We start from the raw sequence: 12,417 nt of genomic DNA, 5'->3' as shown, positions 1-12,417 counted from the left end.
GAGACCATGGGCCAGCCACCAGAAGAAAAAACCCGAGTATTCGAAAATGGAGGAAAGCCCGGTGTAGAACAACGTAATAGAAAATTTATTCAGAGCTTAATCACATCGCGACAAAGACAGCATTGTTCGGGCGTGAACAATAGGGCGGTTCTGCGGGTTCACGTAGCGGCGACTGCGAGCATTCGCTTCTCTGATTTGCAACGACTCTTTGCTTTTTTGATTTCCCTTTTCTCCTGGGAATTCAGGTCGCCATATCGACGCCACTTGGCCTTTTCTCTTCTCTTCTCTTCTCTTCTCTTCTCTGCTCTTCTCTTCTTTTCTCTTCTCTTCTCTTTTCTTTTTGTTTCGTCATTTCGCGCCCTTGTTCCTTCGAGTTCAGAAATTTACGCAAACACGCGTAACAATTCGTCTCGAAACGTGCCACAAAGATTTTATACGCGGCCCGTCTCGTCGACGCTCAATACAAAAGAGAACAGATTCTTTCTCGCGAGAAAATTCGCGCGCTCGAAAATCTCATTCGTTTAAATTAGCTTCGATTCGATTCGATTCGATCCGATTTGATTGGATTCTATTCGGCAATCTTTTAGGAAAGGAAAATTTCACTATTTGTGATACGAGATCCGAAATGTAACGTCATCTGTCATAATAGCCGAATAGAAACCGCGGACAAACAGTTTGCCCAGAGGTTTTTATTTGTAAATCATCGCCTCGATGTCAAGTTGACAGCGCGTACCATTCAATTTTATACCTCGGATGCCGTCGCCTACGCGTTTCTCGCATTTCACGAATCACCCATCCCTGTCACGATCTTGTAAATTTGGCTAGCTATGACACGCGTTACCCGCGCGCGTATTTTTAAGCGAAACGTCCCGAAAGTAGCGCGGTGCAAAGCGTCGTTTCGACTATCATCGGACATGTTTTCGTAACTGATTCGAGTCTGTTCGTTCTGTTAATGATTTCCATTTGTCCATCGTATAGCTATCGAGTGTACCTTTCATTTGTGCATTCCGCCATCTAAATAAATTATTTATCTTCATCTCGCTCCGATTGTTTTCAGTTTTGCACGGTACGTGTACACCTATCGATTTCCTCGTTTCCGGCTAAAAATTATTTCCACCCGTTACTCATTCCGTTAACGAAGCCGAATATAATCGACAGCTGTACACCGTTTAGAACCCGTCGGAAAATTTGCAAAATAATAAATAACTGGTCGTTTTAACGAGTCGTCTAAACAAAAGATAGAAATCGAAACAGTCGATCGAGCGTGAGTTTCGTAATGGAAATACGGAGCGACGGAAATAAAATTTCCCGCGATCTCGTCACGAAACACGAAATAGATTCCGCTGACAAAATATTACTCGAATCGTTCGTCTCGCTGGACGTGCATATTTTTTCGGTCAAATAAAAAGTAACCGATGCAATCTCTATCTATAGGACTGTTCTAGCATCGGGTCATTGGAATTTCTATAAATTCTATCGGGCCTTTTTACTCTCTGTGAAAACGAGGAAGGAGGACACGAGGTGAATGGCATAGTGATCCTGACAAAGGGCGTTAATGGCGAAGTTGGTGTTGGGGCTTTCTCCTCGCAGCATTTTCTTCTCGTAGGTAGAAACGCGCGACCGCGTGTCGATACCATCGTTGTCCAATGCAATACAAGGGTCACCTATCGTTTATTCTCGCCTCTTTAAACGTCCTCGATGTTTAAAGCCGATTTCCTCCCAAAACACGTTTCCTCCGCCGTCTTTCTTTTCAATTCTTTCCGTTTGCACATACCCTATCGTAAATCCTTCTATTCGTAAACGGAGCATTTAACGGTTAACGAATTTTTCCCTTCCTCTTGTTCCTGCTGTAATATTTACGTGAATAAAATTCGCACTTACATTACATCGTTTTGAATAGACGCTGTCAGCTCTCCTTTAAGCATCGACTAATCGAAATTCATTTTATTTTCGGCGAGTTTTCGTGATCGATTTCACAAACGTTTGCCGGTTCGCAAAGCAATATTTACATATTCCGCCTCAATTTCTATCTAGTTAACTTATTCGCGCGAAGTCGCCACAGAGAGAATGGAGCTTATTAGTATGCATAACTGCGCTCAGTAATCCGTACGATCGTTTGAAATTTTAGTTGCGCGAAGTAATCGTCCGTTCCAAACGGATTACTCTACGTGGAAGAACCTATTTACACGGACGGACGATGCGAAGGGTCGCATCGTCGACGATCAGAATCTACGGATAGCCACGGTCGAGTAACGTATTCGCACTGTAATAGGAAAAATAAGCAGAATATCGCCCGGCTTACGTGAAATCACGTACGAACCTCAGCTAACGGATGTTCGCACCTGCGTCAAAATCACACGCCACGAGACTCGTACCGTACCGTGTACATCCAATTGTAATCGATTTAGGAGGAAATAAATAAAAATAATCCGCCAAACGCTGGTGATTCGATTTTTCAATACCAGGAAGCGTTGCATCGACGCATTCCTTTACGCCGGTGGAAATGAAATATTTTTGAAATTCGTCGCGTGAAATATATGTATAATCGTAGCTGTGACGGAATTTCGATTTGCAGCGATTTGAAGTCAGTACCGTGAGCGAAATTTTCGGAATTTAACCAATTTTTGAACGGCCCGTTATCGAGTGCCACATCGAAAAGGCTGGTGTTCGAGGGTTACGGATAGGTGGTGCGAGCGTGGCTGGCCTTGTAGAACGCTGTTAGCGAGAACCGCAAGAAGGGTTAGTATTTGACCTGGCAACTTTTATTATGTCGATACAGGTTGGGTGATAGCTCCGCTGTAAAATCAGTGTTCGTCGCTAAATCAACGAATCGCTGATTCATCGTAGGCAACAAATAGGCATTTTTCGAATAAATCTTCCGCTCCTGGTTGCCAGCGACGGTTCAACGCAGGGCCGAAGCCCGCGGCGAAAAATTTGGCGGAGCGTGCTGAATTAAAGCTCGATACGAGAACGAAAATGAATTTGCTGGAACTCGCAACTTTTACCTTTTGCCTCTTTTTTGGTCTTTCGAGGGCTTCGTGGTTGACGCCTTGAATCGTTTCGCCATTGATTAACCCGACTTCTAAACGTACGTCTCACGCTAACGCCGCAGTTTATTAATTCAGTTTATACAAGTGTGAGTTAATTAAGCCTCAGTTCGGCCATTCGTAGGAAAATTTGTAGCCAGGAGCGTGGTTTGTCGGTGATTAAGCGGTAGTTAAGCAGAGAATAGATGCCAAAGAGGGACGTATCACGATATTAGCATATGGCATTGTAACGCGGTTGGAGGTTAGGTAGGCGTTCATCGAATTGTGGACGCGCGAAGTCCAGCGTAATGTGTTACTTGGCAAAGTGGATAGAGCGGTTTGCACGGGCTGTTGCTCTCCTTCCCTGTAATTTTCTTTCACGTTCGCCACGGTTTATTTCCTCCGTGTTTTACGTTTTCAAAGCTCCCGCGTCACGAGAAATTTTCCGCACGTAAAATATATTACTCCGGACATATTACCTACGACTGTTTGCTTATAGTTAGATGAATGTTTATCTTGACTTGCACTTCTGTGACTGCTATAAATCAAAATGAAATATCGCTTCTGCAATGAGTGTGTTTACCGTGTAAAGATGCTTCTTCGTCGTAGCTACTTGTTAGACGGCAACCTGAGAGCAGTTTCGAACATTTGGAATATTCGATTTGGAAGATTCATCGTGGCGAGGTTTCGACAGCGCGTGCGCCAGTTCAAAGGGAGATCGAAGAATAAGGAAAATCAGTGTAGGTATTTTCGATTAGGCGAGAATTCGCGATGCAAAAGTACAGTCGTGTATATCGCATTCGCATGTTTGTCATTCCGAGTGTGTCGAACACGTCGATCAACCTGCATCAGTCTGTGTCGCGTGTTATCCTATTTTGCGCGTACGTAGCAACACCGATCACGAACATGAAGTATCCGACAAAGGCAGGACTTTTCTTTGCCTCGAAAGCTTGAATTCGTTTATTTGCCAATGGCAAAGGAAAGATCGCGACAAATCTCGAAACGGTCAAACTAGAGTTAAACTTGTAACGCGTATATTTTCCTTGTCGCTAGGCTATCGAGGAAAAGAAAGGAAAGGAAAGGAAAAATGTTTCATAGCAGTCTTTTCTCGAATTTGAGAACGACACCACCAATTTCGAGAAGGAATACCAACTAACGGAAAAATCCTCCTCGTCTGTCCAGTTTCAGACAAAACATCGAAACTTGTTACAGTGCATCGAGGAAGCGTGTATCGTTTTTTACCCACAGTTTGCCGATTACGAAACACTAGAATTACGTTTGAAGATCGAGAGAGTCGCCCGTAGTCCAGCGCAAGCGTTTAATTCGAAGTTCAATTATGTCAGGAAACTCTATAACAGAGTAAAGTTATACTCATCACCGCAAAACAGGGGTGCATCGTAACTCAAGCACTTCGATGCGAAAGTGGGTTTTCGAAAAAGCAAAGGTAACTTATGATGCGCCGAGGGGTTCGCTAAAGGAGCTTTAGAAATGCGAAGGAAGCGGAAAGCCACTTCAAAAGCAGCACAAGTAGCGAAAACACTTAAGCGAAAAGAACTTGAGCGTTCCTGGCCAACAAAATAGAATGCGTACGAAATAGTGGAAACTGTGCAAAGGAGCATAATGCGAATGCATAACAAACAGGACTTGCGCTTCGCCTGTCTTCCATCGAGTAGTTTATTACAAATTCCCATGAACGCGAATCTCTGAAAATCCTGGAAAATATTTTCCAACCCTTTTTATCATCCCGATCTCCTATTTTTTTCGCCTTTTTATTTTAATCGATATACGAAACATTATTCTACGCCACGAACTTTCGTTTCGTAATATATGTACATGTATAATCTTGTTTCAAATGTAATCAAATTCAATTAGCGTTCTCTCATTGTGGACCACGAACATGTTCGTGTACGAGTTGCCTGGCTATCTGTTAGACTCTCGAGAAAAGTCCGGAACACGTAGCTAACTTTACACACGAGTTAACTGGATACTCTCTCTCTCTCTTTCTCGCTTTCTCTCGCTTGTGGAGTTTCATTTTTACGATAAATTCGTTGATAGAGTACTCGAAAGAATCGCGGAATTAGCAAAGAAAAACAAGAATCATATTACCGTTGGTCGATGGAAACAAGAATTTATTAAGCCATTTGAAATCGTAATACACAAAACGAAGAACTGTTTGAACTATTTGCGAGTGCTTCGAGTTTCGTCCGACCCTTCCGGTCTGTATGAACATTCAGATTCATAAAACATAGCAATTGAATTTGAGTGCCTATTGTTGTAGCTAGACCGAAACTGGAAAATACAAACTGCTCGCTGACCAGTGACCGCATATATGCTGAAATCCCTATCAGCCCCAGCTGCGTTTGACGTCTCTCTGGAATTTCTTCGTTCCTCAATGATCGGTTTAATGAATTGTCCGCACAAAATCCATATCACGTAGCTGCCGCTAGATTATTTCGTTGCTTACCGTATACCTCTGGGTAACCCCATTGTACACACGTACGTATATTTGCATTTGAGAAATTTCTTTGTTCGTCGCATAAACTCTGCTATTTAATGAAACAGCGGAATGGATAATCCTTTTTGTAAGCAAAATTATTTTATATTCATACTTTCATTAGCATAATTGAAAATATGGAATCTAAGCAGGTACTTGTCTCTCTTACCAACAATAAGTATTATTATAATAGAAATTATATAACAGATATGGTCTTGGATATTTCGAATATTATGTGCGTCATATGCACCTTTGCACCCTTCAACTTCCCATAAATGCATGATGAAAATTCGCAGTCATGCAATTTATTTTAATCACAACGTATAAAGGGAAGAAGGGAAAAAATAAAATTAAATCGAAACATTATCCACGAAACCAGTCACACATTACTTTTAATAAATATTGATACGTAACTAAGAGAAAGGCCGATCTATCGATCAATTATCACGATTTTTACCATGATTTATGCATAGGATAAAATTACGCGAAAAGTACACCGCATTGCGACCGCAAATAAACGCGAGTATCTTTTCATTGGCGAAATACACGGTACGATATTTTCGATGTGCTTTGGAAAAAAACTTTCGGCTGAAATATTAGGCCGGTAGGTACGTGCCAGTTTTCGACAACGCGCGGCTCTCCTGGTTGGACGAGTGATGAAAGAGGCGAAGCTTCTTTGCACGATTTCTATGGAGCCAACTCGGCCCACACACGAGATGTTTATAGGGACAAGTACTACGAGTTGACTCGAAAACAGGATTTTCTTCTATGCTCGTTTCGATCTCTGCCATTTTTCTAGTTGCAGAGGAGTAGGATTTCGTGTAGAGCTTAACTTTCATTGTTCCCTTGTTCGAGCTCCTATTTGACAATATTATATCGAGGCTTAAATCCACCGACGTCTATATATAAATCTGCTTTTAACCCAGAACTCGATTATACGTTTCCTCGTCTCAGCCTCTAGTCGTTCGTCATAGTTCCAGCAAACCCTGGATAATCGAATCTCCGCTTCCGTCTTTGAGATTGTAAAGCCCTTCGGACAGTACGGTACTTTCCTGAAATCTCGCTCGATTCCCTCTTACTTCGTCGATAATTAAATTTAGCGCACGTATGGATCGATTGGTAGAAATTAACCGTGCCATTGTTATAATATATGCGAGGAATACAGGGGGGAATAATTATGGAATAATTAAGGAGGAAAAATATACGAAGGTACAATTTTATTCATGCTTACGCAAACATAAATCTAACGAGATGAGAATCTCTTTTATCACACGTATCTATCTCATTGAATCATTTAATGCGTCATATTAACATCAAATTGTTTCGTATAATATGCTGCAACACTATGATATAATAATTACTTATTCATCTTTCGAAATGGAACTCGTAAATTTTGACATCGCGTGACAAAATATTAATAAGAAGTAAAATATAAAGCATCGCGTCAAACAAGAGCTTACTTTCTTCTAATCTAAATTTAGAAATTCTAAATCTAAAATTTAAAAATTCTTGTTTGTACGATATTTTTTGAAACATGGATAATACGACCCACGATTAATAAGAAATACTCTCATACGGATACATTTCACACACGACTACCGATATTAAGATTTAACTAATGAATAAATTTATAGCAACTGCGCATTAGCATTTTCGAATTATACGCTGTAATGTTGTACGTTCGGCGATTTGAAAAAATGGTGCCAAAAATGAGCAAAAAATACGCGTTTAGCTTAGTAGACATAGATTACGAATAACTGTCAGTTTACTGTACGAATAACTCTGAAGTTTATTTTTCGTTCTACATCGCTCTCGAATACAATGTATGACCTGTCATGTGCCCGGCCATATTGCAAAAAAAAGTTGAGAAGAGATACAAGTAAAAGTAGCGCTGCTACTATAACTCGGGCGAAGAGACCTTCCGTTCTTGTAATTATCTTATAGAAGTTTTAAGACTTCTGCTAACTTTGGAACGACATAACATTTTTAAAAGGATACCACTCGCATAAACTTTGTCGCTTTAAATTAAATAAAATTTCTCGTGGTTCAGTTGATAGTTGCATTAGGACGATTGAATGCATTTTATTACGCTTGTTATACACACGTATGTATGTATGTGCATCATGTTTGCTCGATGTTCTTGGCATCGCCGCGAATCAACTTACTTTTACTCTATAAAATTTCCTGTTGACAAACGACCGATCTTTTGTTTGCTGCGAGCGGTATTTACTCAATGCCCGTAGAGGACAGTTTTGCTTGCCAGTGAAAAGGATTAGCGGAGTAAATGAAAGAGCGATCTAGCTAACGGTTTTCGAACCATCTGCACATTTCTGAGCTATGAAACCTTGGATACTATACATATACATGAAACACGAGCTATGATAGATTACGTACGAAGATTTGTGAAACGTTAGCAGATGTCGCGATAAACCATTCGTTTGAGGAAATTTCGCGTAGCATTCGCGTTCTCATCTAGATCGATTAATTTTAATTGCTCGCGATACGCTTTACGGAACATCATTTATATTGGAAATTACGCTGTTTTCTTTATGAAACCGCACGATGGTGTTATCATTATTCCTGTCCCGCTTATCTCGAGATTACTTTCCATAACAATTTTCTTTATATATTTTTCAGTCAAATGCGCGTGAATACTCGAGATCGCCGAAGAAACAGCCAAGGCCCGATAAATACGGAAATGGAGCCTGCACGAGGCACATCTGCTCGATAGGTTCGTACATCGAGTAATCTTATTCTCAATTTTTAACACGAAATGAACTTTCAATACGTACAAGCATCAATTACGTCAAGCGTATGTTCGGGCAAAATATAAATTGTGAATTATCGGCGCTTCCTCTTCCACAGTCTGTTCGCCAATTGCGAGAAGTGCAACATCAAATATTTGCATTTCAAAACTTGGCACGGGGTATTTAACTTCCCTTGTAAAAATGACTGAAACAAATGAACGATTTAACGATCGTGAAATTTTAGTTAATTTGTTCCGCCGAAGGAAAGAGAGAGAGAGATAGGAAAGAAAATGTAAAATTTGACAAAACAAATTAAAAATTGGACAGCCGCAGCTCTCGTGTACTAATATTTTCGAGGTCCGCACGAACACATTACATTACTCTATGTCATCCTTGAATTAAATTAGAATGAAATGAAAGCCGGATTTAATTAAGTCCATGGAGTTTCACTCGACGAGTTAATTAATTCACGTCCAATGAAATTCAGATCGACCCTCCAGTACTGTTTACGCGATATCGCTATCAAAAAATTTCAACAGTGATGGGATGCTCATTGAAATAATCACTGATATGATCGTTTGCATATCGGAAAAGCTGTTGGATTTTATCTTGTAGAACTACGTTTACGTGCGTTTGATTTTTACTCGCAATTTCAGCTTCTCTAAACATTTACGAATCTATAACATGTATCTGAATATCCTATTTATAACTATTCGTAATTAAGGTAATACGAGGAAAACAAGTAGTCAAACAAATATATAATTATGTTTCTGCTTTTATCAAAGGCACCTGCATATTTTTAGTGTACATGTAAATTAAGAAATCCAAAACCCGTCATTTTGTTGGCGTTTGGTAGTTCTAACGTTGAGAAGACTAATTTTTATAATGGTGAGTACAAACATTTTTGGACATTAGCATCAACTATTTAATGGGACGTGCTTGATTGGGTTTCTTCTACCCTATTAAATTGGGATCATTTGGTAGTTACACGATGTCTTTTATTATTTGTATCGTGTTATATGTTATTACTTCCATGATATACGGGACGCGATCAGCTCGTTTTTCCCACGTGGCTTACTCAAATAAGCCAACCTTCCGTGCTGCAAGATTCAATGCTTTTGCGGATTTCCAATACGTTCGATGCTCGTCCGACAAGCTCGTCCTTTCGGATTTTTCAATCTGCCGTTTCAAATTTTGAAACAACATAGAGACAGCTGTAATTTCCCTTGTTAAATTATCAAACTACAGTCGAGTAATTTCGCAAAGAGGGATAGGTTATCGATTATAATAGATTGCGCAGAGGGAAATTGAAGGTAAACTATAAAGTTTGCTTCCACCTAGATGCAATTAACAAATGGTCGAACAGAAAAGCAGAAGTGATTACAGATATAATAGTAATGGTTGTCCCCATAGTAATTTAGTGTAATTTAAAGTTATCATTTTGCACCACTCTAATGAAAGAGAGGGAAGAGGAAGGAAGGGACGAAGTTATCTCGACTGGGTCTTAGTAGACTCGTTGCTAAAGCTTTCATAGTTGGCCAGTGCTTTGGACCAAATCATCGGTATAGTGGAGGTTAGGCCATAGAACTTATTTCTATGAAAGAGATGATTGAGACGAAGCCATTTCTTTGGCAAGTTCAGGAAGGTCAGCAGAATTGATGAAACTTAGTAATTTTACATTTTATATCTCAACCTAACCTCGCGTTAGACAGCGTTTTATATCAAAATATTCTTGTTATTATGTGAAAGTAAAAGGAAAGATTATATCGCTAATAATATAAAAAGGATCGTGTATGCCAGTCTCAGTTATTAGAATAAAAGCATACAAATGTATCGTAATTAGATGTGACTGAAAACTAGTTCCCTCCATCATAGTTGCCTTCTGTTTTTCCACTTGAATCGGTAAACACTTTGTTTTCTGCTAAACGTGACCTTCTCGGTAAATATCGTCGCAGACGATATGCATTATGTATATTCGTCTAGAACGTATTCGTGCACTTGATTATCGATCATCCACTTTTCGCGTGTGTCTGCACAATACGTTACCACGCTCTGTCAACATTTACGTAGCAGGACGTTCGAATTTAGCACGCGAACAACGGCTACCGACTAACTGCCACTGCTTTCAGCTACTTTAATTTTGCCTGTTAATCGACTCGTCAGGCAAACCTCCATTTCTCGAGGTGAAAAATCACAATCCTGGATATATTTGATCCGTAAATCGGTGGTAAAATTCAAATTTATTGTCAACCAACGGTAAACAATCGCTTTCGAAGCAAACTAATTCCGTCCGGAATGTCGACGTGTGTTCATGATTTCAAAGATTCGATCGTTTCGAATCTCCCGTTACGTATCGGACTGTACTCGATTGGAAATTGCATTTAAATAATTTGTTTCGTGTTGCTTGGCGTTGTTGCTTCAAAGCTTAATGATACTCATGACCGTAAAAGGAAAAAGTACATCCGTAAACAGCTCTTCAACGTTGTTTAAACAGAACTAGTTCGATTACGTTAATCGAATTCGGAGGTATACAGAATTCGAGAAAGTGTTTTTCCCATTTTCCTTCTTTCTCGTCGATTCGATCGCTCCTCAATCACGAAATTGATTTCAGTTTGAGTATTAAAAAATGAATCATTTATTGGCAGTCGACCGTCTATAAATAAAGATATCAAATAGCCATTGTTTGATATTGGACTATAGTATAGTCCACCACAGCACGCTGAGCTCGTGAAAGACTTCTTTAACCTCTTAATGACTAAAATATTAATGAATGGGCAATCTCCCTTGTTCCCTGAAGATATAATCTGAAAAGAAAGCTAGCGAGCTTACTGAACAGTTATACTTATACACCGTATTATAGTTCGAGAAACACAAATATTAAATAACAAAAAACTTTCCTAAATCGCACGGAGCTAAGCATAAAAAATTCTTGTCTACCGTCGTACTTGTCTAACGTACGATGATCGATCCAATAATCGATGCGTTTTACTGGAAATGAAGGCACGATTAAATTTCTGCGTTATAAACGCACAACTATCGAGTTTGCATTGCCTATACTGATTAAGAAAGTTTTCCAACGATGATGAAAACTAAAAGTTGGTTGTTGGTATCAGAAGATTGTATCTACGAATTATTCTAGCGAGATGAGAATGGTCGAGTTGGCTTGGCAATACTTGATAAAACTTTGAATGTAATGTGCCATCATAATGTCCTCGAGTTATTCGAATCGTAAAAATGCGAGATAAGCCAAAGAACGTTAATTTCTGTCACACTTAACGGCACGTTGTAATACGCTCTGAATGTGGTTTTCTAATTCTCTAAATCATTTCTATGATCTTCTTTTCAACGTCATAATCGCTCATAATCGATGAACATAAACGACAAGCACTGGAAAAGACGTTGCTAAATCACACATGTGGGCGTGAAACAAAAGTGCGAGATATAAAACGAAAAAAAAAAAAACAAAAATGTGGAAGCTCTCTATTAAAAAGTGCTTTCTATACTCCATTACGACTGCTCTACTACGCGCCACATATCTTGCCCGAAAAAACGAAAAGGGGAGAGAGAAAAAAAAATGGGAAGCCGTGCGAACGGAAAACACGAACTTTCCATTAAAGAATGCTCTCTAGATACGTGGTTCGTGTGGCGTTAATGCAACTAAATCTGTACATCTGTTCGCATCTCAGCCGTTAAAATCGGCGAATCACTGACTACATGTAACTTTGCGGTTCTCGCGAAACCATCGTTTAAGATAAAGAAAGAAGAACGAGAAGAAAATGAGGAAAGATTGTTGGGGAACTTAGGGGAAAGGTTTGCTGTGAAAAGATTGGCGAGGAAAAGCTAAGTAAGCATGCTAATTAAGCTGACTGGTGGAGCAGGAATTTCCTGAAAAGCGAAAACCGGTTTTCCAGCAGCTTGAATCGCGTTAACGCTAAACGTTTAAATGTTTTCGATGTTTCGCTTGAATGTCGCAATTCAGCTTCTCCGCAGGGCAGAGACAATGCGAGCGAGTGGTCGCATTTTTAACGGAGAACAACTGCTTTCCCCCGGTTCTTGCATCGTCGTTGCCGCACTTGAAAAGTAGAACGCCCTAACCCCCGAGAGCAGGCTGATCTAGTTTCTCACGGCTCATCCGTACCGTCGATCAAGC

The 12,417-nt window shown here is 39.9% G+C and overlaps 1 protein-coding gene across 3 annotated transcripts in view; it reads left to right on the top strand.

Moving 5' to 3' along the window:
• LOC122570017 (gamma-aminobutyric acid type B receptor subunit 2) overlaps positions 1-12,417 on the top strand; it is an 87,428-nt gene that overhangs the window by 3,820 nt on the left and 71,191 nt on the right. For 2 of the 3 annotated variants that reach the window (XM_043731815.1, XM_043731813.1), the window contains exon 3: positions 8,158-8,251. The exons of the other annotated variant lie outside the window; for it this stretch is intronic. The gene's annotated coding sequence lies outside the window, so the exon portion shown is untranslated. The remainder of the gene's footprint in view (positions 1-8,157; positions 8,252-12,417) is intronic. 3 annotated transcript variants of the gene reach the window in all.

Source organism: Bombus pyrosoma, linkage group LG8 (genome assembly GCF_014825855.1).
Source record: "Bombus pyrosoma isolate SC7728 linkage group LG8, ASM1482585v1, whole genome shotgun sequence".
Taxonomy (NCBI): Eukaryota; Metazoa; Arthropoda; class Insecta; order Hymenoptera; family Apidae; genus Bombus; species Bombus pyrosoma.
This window is presented reverse-complemented; position numbering and strand designations above follow the sequence as displayed.